This window comes from Anser brachyrhynchus (assembly GCF_964034855.1).
Source record: "Anser brachyrhynchus genome assembly, chromosome: 9".
Classification (NCBI taxonomy): domain Eukaryota; kingdom Metazoa; phylum Chordata; class Aves; order Anseriformes; family Anatidae; genus Anser; species Anser brachyrhynchus.
In genome coordinates this window covers 2,787,569-2,809,639 of record NC_137703.1, presented here as the reverse complement: position 1 = coordinate 2,809,639, position 22,071 = coordinate 2,787,569, and the positions used below count along the sequence as shown (strand labels likewise).

The window sequence follows — 22,071 nt, the reverse complement described above, 5'->3', positions numbered from 1 at the left end:
CCCCAGAGAAAAGCTGGACGTTTCCAATGGCAAACCTCCATTTGCATGGCGCGGAGCAGAGGGGAGGGCAGAGGAGGGGGGCAGCACCTGCCTGCGTCGCCCTGTAGCCACTGGTGCTTTTGTTGCACTGTTGTGACGTTTCTTTCACAAACAACTGTCAAAAAGGAGAGAAAAAAATCTACTTTAAGCCTGCATTAACATCCAGAAAATGCAGCCCTCTATAACCTTCATGCCTTCAATGCTCATTGAAAAAGCAACATCCCTCTGCAGCCTGGGTGCTGTACCCTATTCAAATGCAAGTCCACTCCTTTGAGATTCCTTTTATTCTTTAACAAAGGTGCACTGGTTCCCAATAAGCATCCTTTATACCTACAATTTTAGGCTCCCAGATCTAAATATAAAAAGCTAGATGTCCTGTTGCTACATTAATATGTTGTCCTCATTTCTGCATTAACTCAAGTGATTCTCTTTGCTGACTTCACCCTTTTGGTGATAGCACCCCTGTGGTGTCTAAATGGAAGGTAACTGCTCATACGTGAGTGGAGGGGGGCTGATGAATTGCAAATGAGGATGACTTATGCAGCAACAGTGCAGAGAGGGAGAACATGTAAGTAGTTTTGAACTACAGGTGTCTGACAAGTATTCTTTTGCATTTCCCCCTATAGCTTCAAAGTGAAAATTCATCCACTTCGTCCCTCTAGTAAAATTTAAATGACTGCCCCACATCTAACAGTTTGATAAGCGAGGCTGTTCTCGTTTTCAGGCTAGAAAGGGTTTCTGAAGTAAACATCTGGAAAAAAAATAAAAATGAGTCCTCACCCGGCCCTCGAAGCAGAAGAGAACTTTGCTACAACCGCAGTTTTGCAATGTACAAGAGCCGTTTGTTGCTGATGAGGTTTGCTCTTGCTGCTCTTCCCTGCTGGAGCTGTTTGCTCTCGATGTGTCTGTTATTGATGCCGTCTGCCATCAGCCTCGCTTCTGTCCTGGGATTCGCACCAGCCTCGTACACAATCCTCCTCGCTCCCAGCACCATCAGCTGTCAGATAAATGTGCATCTCTCATTAACGGTGTACCCGGCTGGCATTAAGTTTCTCAAGTCTGAAGAAACCTGCAGCGTCAGAGGGACTTGGCGTCCCGTCTGCTGTCAGGTGGGGGCTGCAAAGCTGGGGACCAAGGAGGGGCGGTGCTGTGCAAGGCGGCTTCTATACAGGTGTGACAACTCCCCGTCAGCCACGGACCCCGTCTGGTTTTCAGCCACTCCAGCCTCCTGAGGAGTGCTCCCGAAACATGTACACGCCAGCTCAAATCATGCCGTGGAACTCAGACCCCCAGGGCACAGCTTGGAGGTGCAGGGGCTCACACCTTCCCCTCTCCTGGGCCAAGCTCTGACCCCATCGTCCCTTACCACCCACCATGCATTTCTGCGTTTTTACAGAAATAACGTCATCTAAATTTTGAGGACGCTTGTTCAAAAGGATTACTGTTGTAGGGTACTGCTACTGCCAAAATCCATTAATAATACTTTCTACATTTCATCTGTGTTTAGAAACCTGAAGAATTCTATCGATGCAAGAAACTTTGTATACATCAAATTATAAACTTCAGTGGAACGGATGATCCCAAAAATATTATAATACATATTGAAATGCTAGAAACAGATTGGTTTTAATACCTGTACAGACCTTTACTGAAAACCACAGTCATAGAGTTGTAATATATGGGAAAAAAATCATTAAAATGAATAGCCTCTGAAAGAACAAGAAATTACTCAGTAACTTAAGAATCCCAATGAGGGAAAATGACCTACAAGTGTCATCTCCTGACTGATGCAAGCAATTGAGTCAATGTCAAATAAGCAAAGCGACATATAATTTAGCTCTAGCCTTCTTAGCATATCATAGCAGCAAGTAAAGCACAAACATAAGGCTATCATATCTCAAGAGCAAAAGAAATTAAGGTAATGAATCTTTGAAAAACACACTTGGGACCATTTTTTAAAAGATTTCTAATCATTAAATCCACTGTGCCTAAATGCAAATGAAACAGCATAGCCATAAAAATGGGTAAGCCTCTAACAACTTAATTCAGACAACCATTTCGAAATGAATCTAAGACTTACCCCAATGTCTTGAAACAGTAAAACAATGCTTCAATCTGGAAATTCTCTGTGATTAAGACTCATTCTAAGATTTCTAATAATTAGGTCCCTACTGGCAGAAGGAAAGGCTATTTCAGTCATTTCAGTTTACCTTCCAGCTCTTGCCTGATCGAAATCCCATACTAATCAAATATTTATCATAGCTTTCAAAATCTGCTTACTGCTACCAAAATATTTCAGAGCGTTAATACAGTTCAGGTTTAGCACACATGCAGACACTAAGTTGGGATTGCATTTTAAGTAGCATTTTGACCAGAGTTATTCAGCCAAACGCTTCCTGAGGAGCACCTGCCCAGGACATACACGTGGATCTGGGCTCATACCACCGCCCGTTTTGCTGCTTTTCTCAGCAGGAACCCACTTCAGGTGTTCAGCCCATCCAGTGCATCCTCACAGAGGATTTCCTGAGTGGGAACAGAAGGTAAGTGGACACTTAAACATTTTGCAAAACAACACTTTATTAGAGGAGAGCTTTAAGAGCTACAGAATTGTTTCCTTTTTTTTTTTGTCCTTTAATACTGAGAGAAACGTTAAATAAATGAGGAACCCTGTGGTCAATGGAGTAGTCTCACTGCTATCTAGTCCTACCCTAGCAGATGAACGCATCAAGTGGGAAGATATTTTAATGAAGCAGAAGATATTTCTCTGGAAATTTATGCATTTAAGAGGCAGTGCCCCTGACGAAGAGAATTCCAACAGGTTTTGAGAAGCTTGAAGTCAAAATGGCCTTTTTTTTCCTATACAAACACTTCAAGAAAATGCATTTTATGTTTCACACATTAGCTGCTGCCATTTTTCATTCAGTTTAGCTCCAGCATATGTTAAGGTATTCCCTATTGTGTTTTTACAGCTACAAACAGTAAACTACCCAAAGCTCTAAGGAACAGAGTGAACAGCATGTGTGTTGTGTTTCATCACAACAATCACAGAGAACATAAATTAGTGAAGTCATCTGTGTCATTTATCTGCCTAATTGGGCTTCCCTAAAGGAAGCATTTTCCCTTTTCCCCTTTTAAGTTGATGGTAGACTTTCTGATTTTGGGTACAGACACAATATCGCCTAAAGAGAGCACTGGGAGCTTTCCTGACCTGCAGCTTCGCATCAGGAAGAAGTTTCCGTAGGTTTGTGAGACCACATTTTCCTTGGTCAAGTCAATTTTGACTGAAGACAGATAATGAGCATCCCTGGAGGGGGACTGCTCAGCCCCAAGGAAGTCATGGCTTCCCCTGTTCTTACTTTAGAGCATGTTTCCCTCGAGGTACTACAGCCTTTACTCCAGTCGGGGGATTGTCTGAATGCTGCAGGACGAGGTGGGGTGTGAGGCTACGTTCCTCATCTTTCAGATTAAAACAATTGTCAACAGCACCTCAAGCAGAGTTAATGGTGAATCTGAGCAAGTTTCAGGAACAGAGGACTTCAATACATACCTGGATTTATTTTTATTGAATTACTTTTCTTCAAGTTAATAATTCTCTAAGCCACAAGCCTCAATCTTCAACACTCTGCCTGTAGCATGCAAGTTCCGCAAATGTCTTTTCAGAACCACGGCATCAATTCTTTGCATAAATCAAGCCATTCAAACATGTCTCTATGAAAGCTGGAGTAGTAAAAGTCCTATAATCAACTGTAAAAATGACCTATTCAAAGTCTTCAGATTTCACGCTATACAGAATGTTTGAGCTCAGCCTCTAAGCTACCACAGAATAATTCTTCAGCAGCTATCGGTGATCAGTCAAAGAAAATTTGGCAATAATTTATGACAATTTTTCAGATAAAAGGATTTGTTCACTTTTAAGGTGATAAGTCCTTTGTTTTTGACCAGGCAGAAATCCAGTGGATGAAGCCTTACCCACACAGCACTGGAACCCCCATACAGGAGAAGGCCAGAGGGAAAGCTCAATATTTTATCAATAACAAAAGCTTGGGTGCACATCCCACTTCGGAAAACAACCATCATAGCTCTGTTCGTATGCAAAATGTCTCATTAAAATTCTGTGGAATAAAGGTTCGGTAATGATGACAGAGTAGCAAATGACAATGCAGAATTTACAGTGTGCAGGTTGCTTGGGAGTACCACAGGAGAGCCTTGAAAATTGGAAAAGAGACCTGAGATCGACTGGGAGCATCAGCAGAAGGAGTCGTAAGTCAGAGGCTGGTATTTGCCATTTAGGCTGACAGATAAACAAGATATGTCAGGAACCAGGATGTAAAATAAAGAATCAAACCGAGATGCCAAATGAGAAGACAGAAACCAGCACAGCAGATGGAGATAAATAACATGACTATTCACAGGAGAGAAAGTGCCTGAGAATTACGGCTTATTCACCAGAAAATGGCAGCAGCTGCCTACACGGTCACCGCGGGCTGCCCCTGCACAGGGTGCCCTCAGGCACCTCGAGGGGAGCAGGGACACGTGCCACACACCCGTGTCCCTGCTCGGGGGCGAGGACTGTCCCTGGTGACCACGGGTCAGCTCGGGCGCTGTTCCTCAGCTTCACGGCAGCTTCTGAAGCTGCATTTTGACTTGGCCTGATGCACGAAGCCTGGAGCCCCAGCGAGCGTTCAAGGTGGGGTGGCAGGGAGCTGGGAGCCGTGAAAAGGACAAACGGAGCCCCCGTGGAGCGTGGGCGTGCGGCCCAAATTTCTCACAGGTAAAATATCCTTTGCTATTTTGCTATCAAAGAAAAACGTCTTCCATTTCGTCTGAGTTATGTAACTGAAAAGCCCAGCTGATTTTGACACGACCAGGGAATCCTCCCAGCACACCGCTAGCACCAAACAGGAAAGTCCCCAGCTTTAGCAAAAGAGAGCAAAGGAAACATTTGGCTCTGGATAAATGGTCATCTTGAATTTCTGACAGGAAACCTGACTGCATTTAACAGAGAAAAACTGAGTAACAGAGGAAGTGCTAAACAGAAGCCCATTCTAGACAATATTAGATCAAACACAGAAAGCGAGGAAGGGTGTACACCAAAATGATGCTCCCTCTCTTTTTGGCCACTTCTGCCCTCCAGTGTGGCAGAATTGATGAGAGCAGCAGGCTGGGAGGCAAAGCCAGCCCCGAGACAAGCTCTGCCTGCAGAGCCAGGAGATTTACTTTGCAGAAGGCAGAGAAGGCTGAATTCACCAGCGCGGTTTGAAGGCCACCCCTCCGTTGGTATCTGTCTCAGAAAGAGCTGCTTCCCAGCCATCTCCACGCGTGCTGGCTGAAGAACCCTAGCTGAAGAAAGGTGAGACTGTCTCAGTGAAGCATTTTAGCGCACAGTCTCAGCACAGTTTGTGTTTGTTGCCTTTTGTTTCTTCACTTGGCACCACCGAGAAGAGCCTGGCTCCATCCTCGGTCCTCCCTCCCGTCAAACATTTACACACACGGGTGAGATCCCCCCAAGACCCCCCCCCCCAGCTAAACATCCCAGAAACAAAACACAGTAGGAACAGGGCATTTTCTGCTTGCAAAGAAGCACTGCTTGACTTTATGCTATGTTACATTTTTATTGGAGATAGTTCTGCTTTCTTTGAATAAAATTTGATTCCAACAAGATCACTGTGCCACTTGCATAACTAATCACATAAGGGCCTGTACACTTATTTAAGCACCACTGCTTTCGCAACATGCCCTCAATAAAGCTTAATAGACCACATACCCCAACTCTGACAAGCCAGACTTTGATTATTTAGAGTTGAGTGATTTCTTTGTTCTCTCTTAGTAAGAGATGTCACAGTCATCACAGCCTGATTGGTACTTTTCATTGAACAGGAGGTAAATATGCACTTATGTAGCAATTTATGAAGATTTTTGAAGGATGGAGAATTGGAAATGAAATATTGAAAAGAGTAAATTAAAAAATATGAGATAAACCAGCAATGAAAACAGACACTGAAGAGGATTTCTTTACAGAAATTCTTAAAGCCATATTTCTGCACTAAATATTAAGTCATTTAAAGATGGCCAGAAAGGATCTGAAAATATGATTGCACGGATTACTTTCTGTCAAGAATTAAGTAACCATTAGCTAGTTCAGATGGCACAGGACCCTATTCTTCCCTAACTCTCAAACCAATGTAAACCATGAATAATGACAAAGGATGCAGTACTTACTCCAGTCACGCTAGATGAAGAACAGAGAGACAGGAGAGTCGATGCAAATGCCTCCTACCTACATAGAGATCAGTTGGTCTTTTCCCTTTCATACCTCATAAGTCTGCTCCTCCTTACTGTTTTTATTTGTGTGACTGTCTTTGTTCCAAGGGGAAACAAATATTAAAATATACATTGAGAAACAGAGGAAACAAGATTGAAATCTGCACAATAGCATCACTGCTTAGCATCCAAAAGAACCAAACAACAACAAATATTGAGGTGGCTTCAGATTTCTTTCAAAGGAATGATTTAAAAACATAGCAGTTCTGATAGCAATTTCATAAAATTATACAAATATCATCTAGTTGTTGGATTCTATGAAAAGGAGCTCCTGTGAAAACACAAAGACCTCTATGGACCAACGTGGTACTCCAGAGGGACGATCCACAGCAAGGAACTCATGGCAGCTCCTCCCTAGGATCATGGGAGGAGGTCCCCTCCTTCTTCAACCTGATCCAGCTGAAAAGCCACTTTTTCATGAAAAATTGCTGTTGAAAAATTGTGCAGAATTGTGATAAAAATGTCTCCTTTTAGGAGACCACAATTCTCTTAAAAACCTCTTCAAGGTGACAGTGACAGCCCCAGGGCTGCTTGATGCCCATACAACAGAGGGCGAGTTCCCCTGAATTCAGCAGTCACAGGATGGGAGAATATCTATCCAAACCCCATCCAGAAGCAGCAAATTCATCCAGAAAGGTAACAATGAATAAGCCAGAGGAGGTAAGACAGCACTGAATACTTTATTAAAGAGAAAGCTAGTGCTATGTGCCTTATTGCTCCAAAAATCTGAAATGCCAGGCATTTACAACCAATGCAAAATGAATTATAAAAGCTTTGTTAAACGAAAATCTGTAAAAATTCAATGTTTAAAACTAGATTTTAAACTTGTGATACAGCCTACAAACTGAGGATAAATCCATGACCCTTGAAACAAAATGATAAAAACAAAAAGCAGCGTTGGAAATGAAAAATGGCCTCAAAATGCGAGAGGCAGTCTTGTCCCTGAAAGCCGTGTCTTTTTCCCCTGAATATTCAGGTAGTCATCTCACAGATGTACTGCCTGAGAACTGTATCAGATCCAGCCAAAGAGGATGTAATCATAACTATTTTTACATGGCGTAAGTCTCCTCTTTGATATTTTTTAAGAATGCTGATAAAGTACTTCAAAGAGATACATGCAGTCATGCTTATCCTCCCTCCTCAACGCAGGGTGTATTCTGAGAGCTGCAGAAGGACAGAAAATTCAGCGTATTTTTAGCTGTCATTTATATTTCTATCTCTGCATAGGCTTAAGGAAGTTTCTCCTTCTTCTGAGAAAAATGAAAGTACCGAGAATAAAACTGCAAAATCAACAACCAACATCTGCTCAACTAATATTACTGAAAGAATCTACTTCCCAGAGGGATTAACAACAACTGCAAAGCATGGATCAATATTGATATAGTCAAATTATCCAGATGCATGCAGAGAATCATTTGCTGCTCCTCAAAATAAATTTCAGAACTTAATAAATGTAATTCCTCATTACTGAATGACGATATATGGTATGGATGTACATCCTTCTAGCCTCAGTAAAGAAAGAAACATGAATGCTGCTACTCTATGTAAGCTTTAAAATTTTATTTTCAAAAATATGATGAATGATTTATCAAATTATTTTGAAACTTTAGTATTTCCAAATGCATTATCAATCTTCACAGACTATGAAACCGAAAATTAGATTTACAAAAATCTAGCAATACAGAAAACCAGGATTCTCTCAATCCTTTGAGGAGTACATCCAAAACACGTAAATTGTAATGGGTCAATTTCTGTCACAATTAGGCATGCTCAACTAATGTGAAGTCAATGATCCAGAAATCAAGACAATTAGGTAGCACTCATGTCAAATGACCTTACTTTAAGGGTTATTCTACTACATTCTCACTCCCAAACTATTTAAGTAACGTTCTGGAAGTTACAGGCTGTTGACTGCATTTTGTTTACCTAGGGATGGTGATATTTTGAAGTAACAATTTGAATAGCAAATTAATTATGGAGGAACAAAAAAAAGTTGGTACCTAAATTAACTAAATTTTGTTATCTAGAATTTTTTGCTCCAATTTAATTATAGCTAAATTGTATCATCACTAAATTAAACCTAGGCCCAATTAGTTCTCCAATTCTTGTTTCAAGAATAAATACTATTTGCCTTCCAGGAGCACTAAAGTATAGAAACTGCTTGAAATTATATCTTTTAAAAAGTGTTTTCTACCTACTTCTAATTAAAACCATCTATCACTGGAATATCATTTGGGTTTTTTTTGTTTGTTAGTTCTGATAAACACTCCAGACGAAAGTCTAACGCACTTAAATTTTTACAAGCAAATGCCTTGCTTTCCTGGGATGAACCATGAATGACTCCTGGAGCAGTAGCACTCAGCTACTCACCTTGATGCTCAGCAAAGCCCTGCACCTCTCCAGAGCACAAGATCAAGCACACGTGCTTTAATTACCCAACACTTGTGACCATGGGGTCATGCTATTTTTACTATCCAGGTTGACAGGAGGACAAAAAATAGCCTCTATCTCCCTAAAATCAAAATAGACTGGCTAAATGATCACCCAACTCCAGAAGCCACACCGCCAGGCTCCTTGGGTCTCCTTGCAGAGCAAAGCTCAAAGAAAAAGGAAAATGAGAGGTGGCTGTGCAGGGCAAAGCCTCCCTGCACCAACTTTCTCTTCTGGTCTCTGGCTCTTTGTCGCTACTGCCTATGCACTGTCTAATGAGGATCTAATGAATGATTTTGTGTCATTCCTACCTACCGAGATCATAAACATTGCAAGAGGAGGTCAGGTGCATATGCATGCTCTGTCGTCAGCTGCCCTGCTCTTTTCCCAGCCAGATTCATGGCCAGATTTTCAGCAACTCCAGGTCAGTGCTGTATAGAAAGTGCAGTGCCCCAAATCAGAGCCAGCATCTTAATTCCCGAAGGTGGATTGCCCTCACTAGCAATTGAGGTGGTTTTGTTCTTTTTTTTTTTAATATATATATATATATATATCAATGGCTTTAAATTTAATATTTAAATTTAGCACTTAGCTAAATGCAAAATTAGCATTTTAACTTTCATTGAATTTAAGTGGCTAAGTTTTCCAAATCAGAAAACTGATGTTTAGAACTGTTAATCTCAGTGGCTATTGAACCACTTGGGCACTGTGGTACTTTGTGAAAAACAGCCTACATATACCTACAATAATACGGATCATCCTCCTTCATCAACAAAACAGAGATATGTAGGAGAAAAACAATGAACTCAGAATAGATGTTCTAAGAGGTTTTGAAACAGGAATTGAGGAAAATATCTTTCATTATGAAAGGAGTTGAACCTTCATGTTGCTATACCACAGAGCACATTTTTAAAGAAATGAAGTTTCTCAACACTGGGTCTGATCTGGAAATTCCCTTTATGTCAGCAGAAGTTAGAAATATTTCAAAATGTTGCAGAATCAAGCTCTCAAAGACGTGTCCCTATTAGCACCCATGCTAACTTTTCATAAAAGTCTCTTTCCATCTAAAACTGTAGAACTTGCTGCCTTAAAAACAATATGTACCTCTGCTAATGGTTGGGTTATAAAAGGGAATTTAAAAGCAGAGAAGTCAAAGAAAGGAAGGTTTCTAAAAATCACATGAGCTTTCACCTTCCTGAAAGCCTGGAGCTACATAAATTACAGATGAAATTATATTCTGGAAAGGGTTGAAGATGAGAGAAACGTTTCTGCTCACACTTCTATCACTTAGTTATCTGTAACTGTCTTATGCCATTTTTTCAATCAGACCTGCCTGCCTCTTTTTGGGGAATTTGTTCCGGTGAACAGATGAGCAGAAAGCTGCCTTTTAAGCACAGGAGGCCACAAGGATGTTATCTCAGCTGTACGGATGGTTCAGCAAAGCAGCAACCAGGACACCTGACCAAGAGCAGAAGGGTTTGGCTGCTGGCTCAGCCACAGCCACGTCCCCTCCCCAGTCCATCACAGCTTACAACGACATGTGTCTCATACCAGAGAGAAGAACTTCCAGTGAGAGAGATCCACCAGGACGGACTTCACAAACTCCACTCCCCTTTACTCCAAAGGGCCAACATCTGCAACATTTCCTTGAGGATGTAGAGGTGACCAGAAAGAATTAGGGCTGCAGCTGTGGAGCATCATATCCATGCGTACTGCCTGTATGTGTGTTAAAACAACCTTGATGGCCAAATCCAGTGGCTAAAATTCCAGTGAGACAAAGTTTGCACGCACCTTGCAATTTACGCCTCGTGCACGCACCAGGTGAGCACCGCTAGCACAACGTGCTGTCTGCAGTGAGAGCCGGCTCCTCCCTTACGGCAGGAAAGCCCTCCGCAGTAACTCCAAATTATAAACAAACAACGTTATTCAAGAAATTATAGCCCGTTTTGGAAGCTGCAACCATTAATTACTTTTGTGGTTTTAGGTTTTTAAACACAGCGCCAGAGTGCTTAAAGATCCCCCTGATTAAATAATTCAAAATGTTTGCACTATATAACATGTTTGAAGGGGAGAGAAAACTATGCTAAACACTTTGAATTCACAAGCAAGCACCTCATTAACATGCTATGATATCAAATATTTATTACCTTCTCCAGTGTAATGAGCTCATTTACGACAAGCGTGAGAAAACCCCATCTTATATTAAAGTTGGCAATGTTTTATTTATGTGCACTTTAATATTCACTTTAGGCCACACCAAAACATAACATACAATTAATATTTCATTAATGAGAAGGTATGATCTATTTCTCTAGCCAGTGCAGGCTTATTTCATTTGAAAAAGACAAAGGAGGGGTCATGTGCTGTAATGCTGCAGCACGCACAGCTCCGAGAGGGGAGCAATCAATATTCAGTTATTAAAAATCTCTTTTTCCTTCCCAGACCTGCCCAGAGAAGCGAAGCCTTGCCATTTCCACAGGAGCTGCAACCTGCTTCTTTTTGTGGGAAAGGGAGAGTACCAGATTATAGGGGCCTGGGACTAAAGGCAGCCTCAGGACACTGCGTGTGCCATAGCACGTGGTGAAGAGGGATCGTCGGGACGTGGAGGGAGCTGGGGAGGTGCCAGGTCACCCAGGTCAGTGACTTCACCACTGCAAGCAACCTCCATGTAAAATATTGATGGGCTCGTGCCCGTGCTGCAGATGTCAGCTCCTGAAGGCGGTTCCACCCCTGGACCTGTGCCAGGCTTCGCAGCGATGCCATGAGACAGGCTTGGGGTGGCTAAGCCCAGCAGAGCACCAAGCTCTGTGCCACCACCACCGGCTGCCTCCCCCTGTGGAGGGACCCCGGAGAGCTGTCAGCCTCTGGTGGGGGCAGAGAGGACCTGGAGAAGCACAGCAGCAGCAGTTTCCGCAGGACCCAAGCATTGTTTTCTCCCCCAGTTAAGGGGAGGAATACTTCAGGTACATCTGGGAGACCACCACCCTTATCCAGGGCTCTCTTCCAGATCTAACTTTGGATTCATTTTTTTTTCCACGGGGATAGATGCGCATGTGTTTTTGTGGCAGGGACCCCGGCTGCAGTGTTTGACAGGTATTAGACAGCATTTCCTAAGGTGGAGCAGTAGATCAGAAGTTTGGTTCTGAAAGCAAAATTAAACAAAAGCAAATTAAACAAAATACACCGTAATCATGCGTGAGTTTCATCTGATTTGGTCCACCGTACCTAGAGTTTAGAAGACTGACTACACTGTTGCACACAAGGAAGAATACTGCTGAAGCAGCATCAGTGCAGAAAAGATTTAGAATTGCTCATCTTCCTGGCAGGATTTGTAAGACTAGGCAATCTGTAAATCAAAGTCATAATTCATTGTTTCATTATGTACAGATAAATGGGAATAGAGTAAATCCTAAAGGAGATTTATTTTCAGACCTGTTGGGTACTAGGTTACATGCTTTATCTTTAACCGTTATTGCTAAAAATAAAAGATTTCAAATATTATTATGTGTTGACAAAATTATTGGCTGTTTCTGACAGCGTGAGGCACCTTTGGGTCAGATTGACTTACAGGCTGGCATAGCATTCTAGGAACAAATGAACAGAAAATTCACACACACACACGGAGATTACCCACCCTCTTTGCCCAAAACACATTGGACAGGATTGATAATCTTACCCTATTTTTCTGAATGCAGAGCAGCTAGAATTCAGCAGTACAGCTGAAATCCTAATAGAAAAGAAAGTATCTGCCAACCTATTTCTGAAGTGGACTGAGTGATGAGTAGGTACATATCCAACAGAAGATTGAACCTAAAATGCATGCCAGCACTTGAAAAGAATCATTTGCTGCCAGACATGGTCATACACATTTGCAAATGCAGCTGGCAATTTGCCCACCTCATTTTGAAAGCCCAGCTCTTGTTATTGCTGAAGTGGGGGGGAAAAAAGCTGTTTCGGTTGAAGTAGCAGTGTCCATAGCTCTGAACCAATGAGATTAGAAAATCTAATTCAGGAAAAGTTTAGGACAGACCTACGTACAATGTCTACGTAGTCTGTGCAATATATACACAGTTCAAGGAAGCTGAAACTTCCCCAAGCAGATGAATGAATACCATCACCTCATGGAGATGAGGGGAAGTGTTAGTCATTCTCACTGCACTTTATATTAAAAAGGAAGATGAAAATGCTTTGAATAAATAGTAAGTTTGTAAGGATTTGACATTGCCTAATGAATAATGCATTGGTGCTTAGCTTTGGGAAATCCTGACTCCTAGACCAGGGGATTAAATACCCAAATCCACAAACAATGAGGTACATGAATAAAAAGCTTTTACTTCTGACTTGACAGGTGAAAAATTTAGCAGACATCTTCAGATCTCCTTGTTTCCTAAGCAGACATTTTTTAGCTGCCAAGATTCCGGTGAAGTTTGGGTGACCAACATTCATGACCTATTGAATGGATGGGTGCATTAAATTTCAAAATTGCATCATTCTATGCCATCTGATGATTATTTTGTTTATTTCTGTCTTTTGTGCACGCCCAGTCAGGAATGTATCAGAGGCTGGATTTCCCCCTAGCAGCTAGGCATGATAAGAGCATAAGGAGTGCTTATCCTGTCACACTTATTTAACTGGAGAGAGAATTTTTTAGACCAAAGAACTTTCCATTCAGAATGATCAATAATTCTCAGATTTTTCTCATATCTCTCACAGGAGACATCTGCCTACGTAACTAACACAAAAATGGTGTGAGTTAACAAAGGCCTGATGACCTCTTTTGAGCTATTTAGAGAGGATATAAGCATACGGTATGTGACCCTACTGCCGCTATGTTGAACCTCCTTGAATGTAGGCATGGATGTGTGGGATCACAGCTCCTCATTTTCGTTAAGTTGGCCAAGTTCATGAGAATTATGTCTTGACATCAGAGACAAGTCAAACAACTACTCTCTTGAAGATCCAAGCAACATGAATGAACTCATTGCATCATCCACTTCCATAACATAATTGTCGTCTTGATCCAACCAGAGCACAACTTAGCACACATACCAAAGACCTGCAACAACTCCACTAACATGACAAATAAAACATCAAAACCCAAGCCATTAGTCATTTGGCTTAGATGCAGGTAAAGGGGGGAAAAAAAAAAGAAAAAAAGGAAGAAAGTGAAAGAAAAAAAGTATGGTAGGTTTTGACAGGATAAAAGCCTCCCACTTTGGAAATAAATGTGTCTGCTTCACCTTGATGTGTATTTCTGATAAATGTCCCAGCTTTGCCTCAGTATGTATCTGGCAGCAGGACCATTATCCTGTGACAAGGTCCTTTTCTACAGGCATTATCTTAACAGCGACAATATGATCAATTTAAAAACACCAAGATGAACAATTTGCCTCAATGAATGTGATGAGCGCGCGCACATACACACACCAAAGCGACTGGGGTGTACAATGCAAGAATGTACAAATTTTTTTAAAAAATGAGGGTAATAAGCTCTTTATGGGCTCTTTACAGGGTTATTGCATACAAAGTTCATACAAAATATCTAATTATTTTGATAATCTTTCTTAGGTTCCTCAAACAAAACCAGTTGCTTTACACCCATTATATTACCGTAACCTTTTTCAATCACAAGCATACATAATCACAGTTTCTACTGGCTGAAAGAACATTTAGAATGAGTCTCTATTGGCTTGCAGGAAGCAGAGGAAATAACCATTCTAGTGACGCAAATTCCAGCTACAGCTAGCCATGCATTTCTACACATGAATCAATACAACAGAACGCATGCTTTGGTGACGAGACATGTCTGGAAGAACATGCCTAGGAAGAACATTTAGAAAGGTCTGAAAAATCCACTGTCTGCAAGGGGATTTGCCTATTGAACAAAATTCTGGAAGAGAGTTGGCAACTCAAAACATTAAGTTCCTAAGGAAGTGCTGGGAAGCATCTCTTTTGAGAAAGTTGTTATGGTGTTTAATTCCATGCATATTTCCTTTTACTCTTAAACTCAGCAGTTCTCCCAAATACACCAAAATGCCCATTTGACCTACAAAAACAACAACAACAAAAAGGTGGGGGGCAAGGGTCAGGTGGAGCCAAAGCATCCCAAAAGTCTTCTAGACCCTCAGATGTTGACATAGATTTTGCACAGAAACTTAATAAATAGGGAGTAGTACACAATCTTTAAACTAATTAGGGAGAATCTGCCCCACAGTTCATCTCCAACTCAACACCCATTATGGTGCCTCTTTCATCTTCTCTTAATTCTCCTTGCAAGCTTGCAAGGTCTTTCTTCAAAAGCCGAAGAAAATCTGTTCATTTCTTTGAGCTAAATTTTGTCCAAGTATGTGTGAACTAGATCAAAAGCTGCCAGGTAATCAGGTTGCATATTGCCACACCTACTGATGCTGCTCAAATAACCTGACTGTAATCCTCAACACAGTTTCTCTAGTCTGCATCCAAGCTCATTTGAAGCCACTAGAAACATTACCATTAACTGCAGCAAGATCTGGGCCCAGTACACTTGTAGAATTCCCGTGCCTTTAATTGGGAAGTTTTTCTGCAAACAAAACCATCTTTTCTGGCCAGAGTAAAGAGCCCACCATTAGGACGGTTGAAGAGTCACAACTCAGTAAGTGTGTCAAATGAAGAACACCTACTCACCTGCATCCACAGCACTGAATGCATCTGTATCAGCCCTTTGCCATAATAGAAATAAATTTATCTTAGGGGTTTTCTCCCACAGAAATTCAGCTCACAGCTTGGAAAATAAATGGGATGGTTTTGCTTCATCCCTTATCCTGTGGCAGATAATATTTTATTCCATTGGTATCTTGAAGAATTAATCAGCAGGGCAGTGGGAACATGCAGTATGTTACAACACTTCTGTCAATACATCCTTGCTGGTAGTCAGCCTGTTACCTCTTCTGTGACAATGCAATTTTTGAGATTGACATCAAGGATTAGCTCTCACCTTTGCTCTAAGAGAAGACAAGTGATCTGGGGTTACCATCTAGAAAGACTTTGACTTCAAAACAGATCTTAGGCCCGTATCCAGCCCTCAACTCTTTTATGGCATTCCCAGGAGATGGGATGCTCTGTGATGCTACTGGAGACAGCAGAGGAGAGGTACCCGTCCTTGCTCTAAAGGGCCCTGCACAGAAAGCACACACTGGAAGACAAAGTCCAGGACAAAAAACCTACCTCCTCCCCTCTTAGCTCATGCAAGAGCTGTGTCTTTCTCACTACTCTCTTCCCAACTTCTCTGTGTCCCCAAAGGCTGCTGCTATGTGCCAGCGGGCTGCAGGTCTCAGCTATGAAGCACTGCAGGAGCTCCACATCCCGCCTTAAACAATAAGCCAAGTCCATTGCCCTGTTCACAGCCCTGAAACAGAAGTAGCAATCATGTGGATTTATAGTCTCAAGTTAGGGATGTTTCATCTGACTTGCGATATTTTCATTTTTCTAGTGGTCTCATCTGTCAAATTGGGATCTAATTCCAAGGCTTAAATCTAGTTCTTTAAAAAAAAAATCTTAAGGGATTCTCCCCAGTTCTTAGCTAATTTAAGCAGGCTTAGGAAGCTGGGAAAAATACAGCTGCTCCAAGTTAAAAATTAAGTCACAAAAATTGGCAAAGAAAGCTGCCTATAAACAACTGCTCATTTCAGAATGGCCATCTCTTGGGAAAATCATAGTATTATAACTTAGCAGTCCTTCCAAATCTGCATTCCCTCCCTTCTCTCCCACAGAAGCTAAACACAGTTCATAAAAAGAACAAATAAAATCTGGCATAACATTACATTAATTTCAAGGAAAGTAAAGAAGGGTCATTTTATTCATGTATTGATTTAGACCAGTGTAACTCCATCAACTTAATCTGAGTTATTACTCCTGTTAATCAAAAATGCTAGTGGAAGCGGAATCAAGCCCTGGGGGGCTCTTAGTGAATTTTTTTTAAATGAGCTTTACTAACACGACTCAGTTGGATGAGTCTGAGTAAGCCACACGGAGAGTCTAGGCAACTTCCAAACAAACTTTTCTTGTATTTCTTACATGGCATTCCCCTGGGGATGGATGAAACCAAATTGGAAGCTGCAGAGACTGGACATATTCATACTCACAAGGGAAAATTTACAACCACTGTACACTGGTCCTAGCCTTCCCCAGCAATTTTTGCTGTAGGCAGTGCTACAGAGGTGAATACCTCTGAGATTTAGTAGATAGAGGGAAGCAGCTGAGCATTAAACATGGGTCAGAGGAACAGAGAATCAAAGGGTGAAAGAATGATAAAGGGCTATTTTTGTCTTGGAAAAGGTCACTGTGAAAGTTGAATTAAAATGAGTAGCTACAGCACAGAACTGCCCTGGGATACCTCAAGAAAGGGTTCTTCAATGCAATGCCAAACTACACTTATACATGCTGGAAAGCAAGGTCATACCTCGTATGAGACTTCTTGGGGAAAAACTGGTTCATTGTTTTAATGTAAATAGTGACAGTAAGAGAGATCTAGAAAACCGCTTAGAGCTGATAACGCAGCCTTCGGCAGCGCTTCTGAAGTCGACTTCTGTCAAGCAAGAACCTTACCCTCCTCCGCCTAAAAACTCTCATAAGAGCCAAACAAGGGCAGGCTCCAAGTTAAAAAACACTATCTGCACTGGTTTTCCTTAAGGGACATTAATAAGGAGTGATAAATATGACAGCAGAGAGAATTTAGATGGCTAACAGCTCGGGCCCACAAAGCATTTTGCACAGATCACTGAAGACAAGAGACCCAAAGCATGCGCAGAGCTCCCGTGCATAAAGCACTGCCGAAGGACACTGGACGCAACTCACACTGAACAGTAAAATATTTGAACCCTTCTTTTATTATCTTAGAAACCTGACTGAGACCTGCACAGCAGCGTAGCTCAGTCTTTTAAAAAGTGACCTGAAATTTCAGTTCTTATATTAAGCAATATTTACTCACGTAAGACCACAGTGACACTCAAGTTTAATCAGACTGAGAACAAATCAAACAACAAGCCAAACAGGGACGGCTGCAGCTTCTGGTAGAAATGGCACTTAATGCCCATTTTTGACTTTAGTAAAGAGTTATTTCAAGATAATTTCATTTGCTCTTCTGAGACTGCAAACCAGAAACACTCTCACAATTTTTGTACTTTCCTGTTCTTCAGAAACAACAGCAATCCTTTCAATATAAGTGGTTGTTCAGAATAAAGCAACTAGATATTTTCTTGTAAATATTTAGATTAAAAATACATATAAAATATTTTAGAACAGTTGCTTTCAATGTCAAGCCTCCTTCAAAAATTCTATTGAAACATCCTATTTGCTCACATACCTTCAATATAATATTTCTGTTTATCCTGCAATTATGTTGCCTCCAAAAACAAACTGCTAATGTTGCCAAGCCTTTCATAAGCAGAAGGTGGAAAACTGTACAGATAAATCTGGAGGAAGGGAGACACATTGAATGTATAAACACTACTTTTTGCGGTCTTACTGGTATGCTGAGGCTTTCCTCCGTATAGCATCCCTTGGGTAAGGAAGCTGAGACTCACCAGGCCAATGCAACATTATTTTTCATGTTTAGAAAACACAGGATTTAACAGCAAACCACCACAAAGAAACACCCAATCAGCCGAAACAACGTCAACCCACCTCCTGGGCTCCGAGGTGTATTGCCCTGTGATCTGCTGTGGAGATTAGAGTTTCCATCCTCATGGAGAGCCACGTCTGCCATCAAGTTGTGGATTTCAGCTTTTCCCAGTGATTTGCCTGGAAACCTTCACATGCTGACCAGGAGCTCTGCAGGGAGCTGGAGAGCCAGACGTTTCTGTTTGGCCACAAACGTGACACTATGAGCCTAGGGTGAAGGCGAGCAGATTTCAGATGTAATTCCCATGGAAGGATTAATCAAATCACTGTTTGCTTGTTTGTTTTGACAAGTGAGCATTTTCCAAAAAGAAAAAATCAAAAATTTCCAAACCCAATCCACACCCGACACACTAAAATCTTCAGCCTTTTAAGGGTCAAATCAACTACTGGTCTTAAGTCATATTTCGTCAAAGTGTACAAAATCTAACTTGTTTTCTAATGCAAACAAAAATTTTTTCATATTATATATTTTGGTGCATAATCACAGGATAAGGGTTCAGAAGTTCAACGTCTATTGACAAGAGAGTAAATTTTACCTTTACGTATGCAGCCACACTATATCAGCCATGATTTACGTGCAGGCACTTGCCCAGGAAATCAAACTGCCTCGGCCCCAGGGAAGTTGATAAATTGGCATTTCTTCCATTGCCACTTTGCACAGAGCCCCTGAGTTCCTGTTGCTTCTCCCGTCCTTGGGAACAGCTCCATCCTTTTGGAGCATGTGGAGAAGTGCACTGCTAATGAGCACACTCACAAGTCCGTAACCTTTCCTAGAGATGCATCCATTGGAATAACAGCCTACATCTTCACCGGAAAGAAGGCATTAGCTATAAAATTGTGCTTCAAAAGCACTTAAAACTTTGACCATATGTTTATAACTTCATTTTTGCAAATTCTCTTTAAGGAAAAAAGCACCAAAAAAAAAGAGACCCGGAAATTAACAGCTGCTTCAGCTAGAAAGGTATTTCACACATTGAGAACCTGCTTACACAAAGCTATTATTGTGTTTATATAGACAAAAATTTGGTTTCCTAATTAGCACTGGGAGGCATGTAAAGCAGGCTGGATGCTGTCTGGCCGGTATTCTGCAGACTGCAAGTTTACGCTATTTGTTTGTGTTTTCTTTCCCAAAAGAAATTCTCTTGAAGAAATGAATCCTCCTACATTAAGGGAATTACTGGACACATGGTTCATCAAAACGTCTCCACAACAAAATGCTTCTTTTACTGTTCTGCTTAATTAAAATCCAACTATGAAATATCTAATTCCACAAAACTTGCTTCAACTATTAATTAGCTAATGGACAAAATACAAAACACCCACTACAAAGCAAAAAAAAAGAACACTCACTAAATCCAACAAGATTAAGCAGAATAGGATACACTGAAACTTTTAAGATGTAGCTGTACTCCATCCTTTTAAGGCATGGAGTACAGCTACAGCATACTTACTTCTGTTGATGTTCAGTTGCTATTATATCTTTCATTAAAAAAAAAAAGGCACTTCAATGTGAAGTCAAGAGATGAAGGATGTGTTCATAAACTCTGGTGAATTGAGTTAAGGGAGCTTATCAACAGTTCAGGAATAAAAATTGATGTAGTTCAAGCTATTAAAAAAGATTATAGTGGACACTGCTTAATGCTGACATTGAGCGTGGCGCAGGCTGAGCTAGGATATCACCACAGCCTAGATGAATTATTAGCTAAAATGCCCAATGCTGACTGCCATAAACATGTAAGAAGCTGAGACGTATCCTTGCCCAGCTCACCCTGGAACACATTAAAGTTTTGAAATCCATCGTGCGGGCAGCAGAGCAAGCAGACTGCAAAAGCTGAAATGCCATGCGAGGCACGGGTATACCAACCAATTGATTTCAAATAATATAGTATAATTTGCATATTTTAAGGTTAAGGTTTTATAAAAACAACCGTACATACATGATCCTTTTGTTCAGGTGAGGTTATCTCCCACTCTTCAGCAGCTCTACACATTTGCCATCCTCCCTGGGCCATCCCCCTTCACCTGCTCTGTGGACACCCGGCCCCAGGTCTGCATCCAGCAGCACATCAGGGCACCAGCGTTACTCACTGAAACCGGAACAGAAGCGCTCAAGAAAATCGGACACACATGGGGAGAGAAGTGCATCCATCACCATCTTCCATGACCAGAAACAGAATATATCAAAATTTAGGTGGAGAAGACATTTATCAGCTAAACGTGACAGTGCAAGTGCATGGGCTCTTTGTTTTCATGTTGAGGAGGTTCAGTAAAATAATGAGGTGCAGTTTTATGCCAAATATATCAATTGTGAGACTACTGGATTCTCTAGTGTCACTTTATAACCTAAAATACCTTCCGATTAAGACTTAATACATTGTGTTCACTGGAACAAATGTCCAACATTTGAGATGTTCCTTGCAGGGTTATTAAATGGATTATCATAAGAGACATTACATTGCTAAACTGAATTACAGCATATAAATGAAAAGCTTAGAGAAGTGAAATGGATTAACAAGCTGCTAAAAGCAGCAGCATATGACAAAAAGATAACAACCATAAAATAAAATGATTTTGGAAATTTTACTTAAAATTATTCTGAAAAAACTTCCAATGGTCAAAATTACCACTTAGCTCACACCTGTGCTGCGTATGGAAGAGAGACGGGAAACAGCAGAAATAAATAAGGCAGCATCCTGCCCTCAGGGAGAACCACAGCCGTGCTTTCCTCCACACAGGAGGAACGAGCACACACACGTGGCGGGGGTCCTATGGGCAGCACCGCTTTGGTCTTCACTTTTAAAAATCCTGCCTTCTGCAGCACGGCCTCCTGTGGCAAGCAGAGCTGCATCGCAGCATTGCTGTCGCCGGTGCCATCTCCTTACATTTCATTACATCCAATTTTCTCTCCCGTGCTTCATAACTTGACAGTTCAAATTGCATCAGGCTCAGAGGTGGCGTGTGCCTTGTCAGGCTGCACGCAGTTTGTTTTCCCTTGCCTTACAAGAGACAACACTAATTAAAGCGCAGATTAGATTTTAAATACTGGATTATTGCTTTTCTTCAGGGAACTCGGTGTATCATTATTTTTATTTTCATGTGTGGATTCTGACAAGAAGAGAATGCGGAGATTTGGCTTCTCCTCTTTAACTGATATCAGCTGCCTTAAGACGTTTCTGAATCCCGTAATCACATAAATGCTGCTGCATGCTGTCACTGAAGGTCTGAGGACAAGGAGACCAGCTCTTGTCCACAGCTCCAGAGGCTCCACCATGCAAATGTACAAGAGCCACGCTAGCTGCAGAATGGCAGGCATCTGCCCAGTGTCAGGTTCTGGAGTTTTATTTCTCAAGAGGAATCACATCCTTCTGTAGGGAACGATGCTGTAATGACAATAAATACAGGGGCCATCTGGGATGGGAGATACTTTTCCCAAGAGAATTTTTAAACTACTTTGGAACAGCATTTGCTGTTATGGTCTTAGGCTCTGCATTGTACTCCTACATATGAGCAGGAGCCACCAAGTTTAAAAAATCTTGCTAAAAAAATCAAAGTAATCATCATCAAACCCAGCAAAAATTGTAAGTCCTGTTCCCTTCAAATTCTTTAAGAAAAAAAAAAAGCCAA

General features: G+C 41.3%; 1 protein-coding gene across 1 annotated transcript in view; it reads right to left on the bottom strand.

Moving 5' to 3' along the window:
* Nucleotides 1-2,572: 2,572 nt before the first annotated feature.
* OTOL1 (otolin 1) overlaps nt 2,573-22,071 on the bottom strand; it is a 118,049-nt gene continuing 98,550 nt past the window's right edge. The window contains exons 11-14 of the mRNA XM_080604329.1: nt 19,899-20,534; nt 18,984-19,251; nt 18,451-18,655; nt 2,573-5,379 (exon numbers count right to left, since the gene is read on the bottom strand). The gene's annotated coding sequence lies outside the window, so the exon portion shown is untranslated. The remainder of the gene's footprint in view (nt 5,380-18,450; nt 18,656-18,983; nt 19,252-19,898; nt 20,535-22,071) is intronic.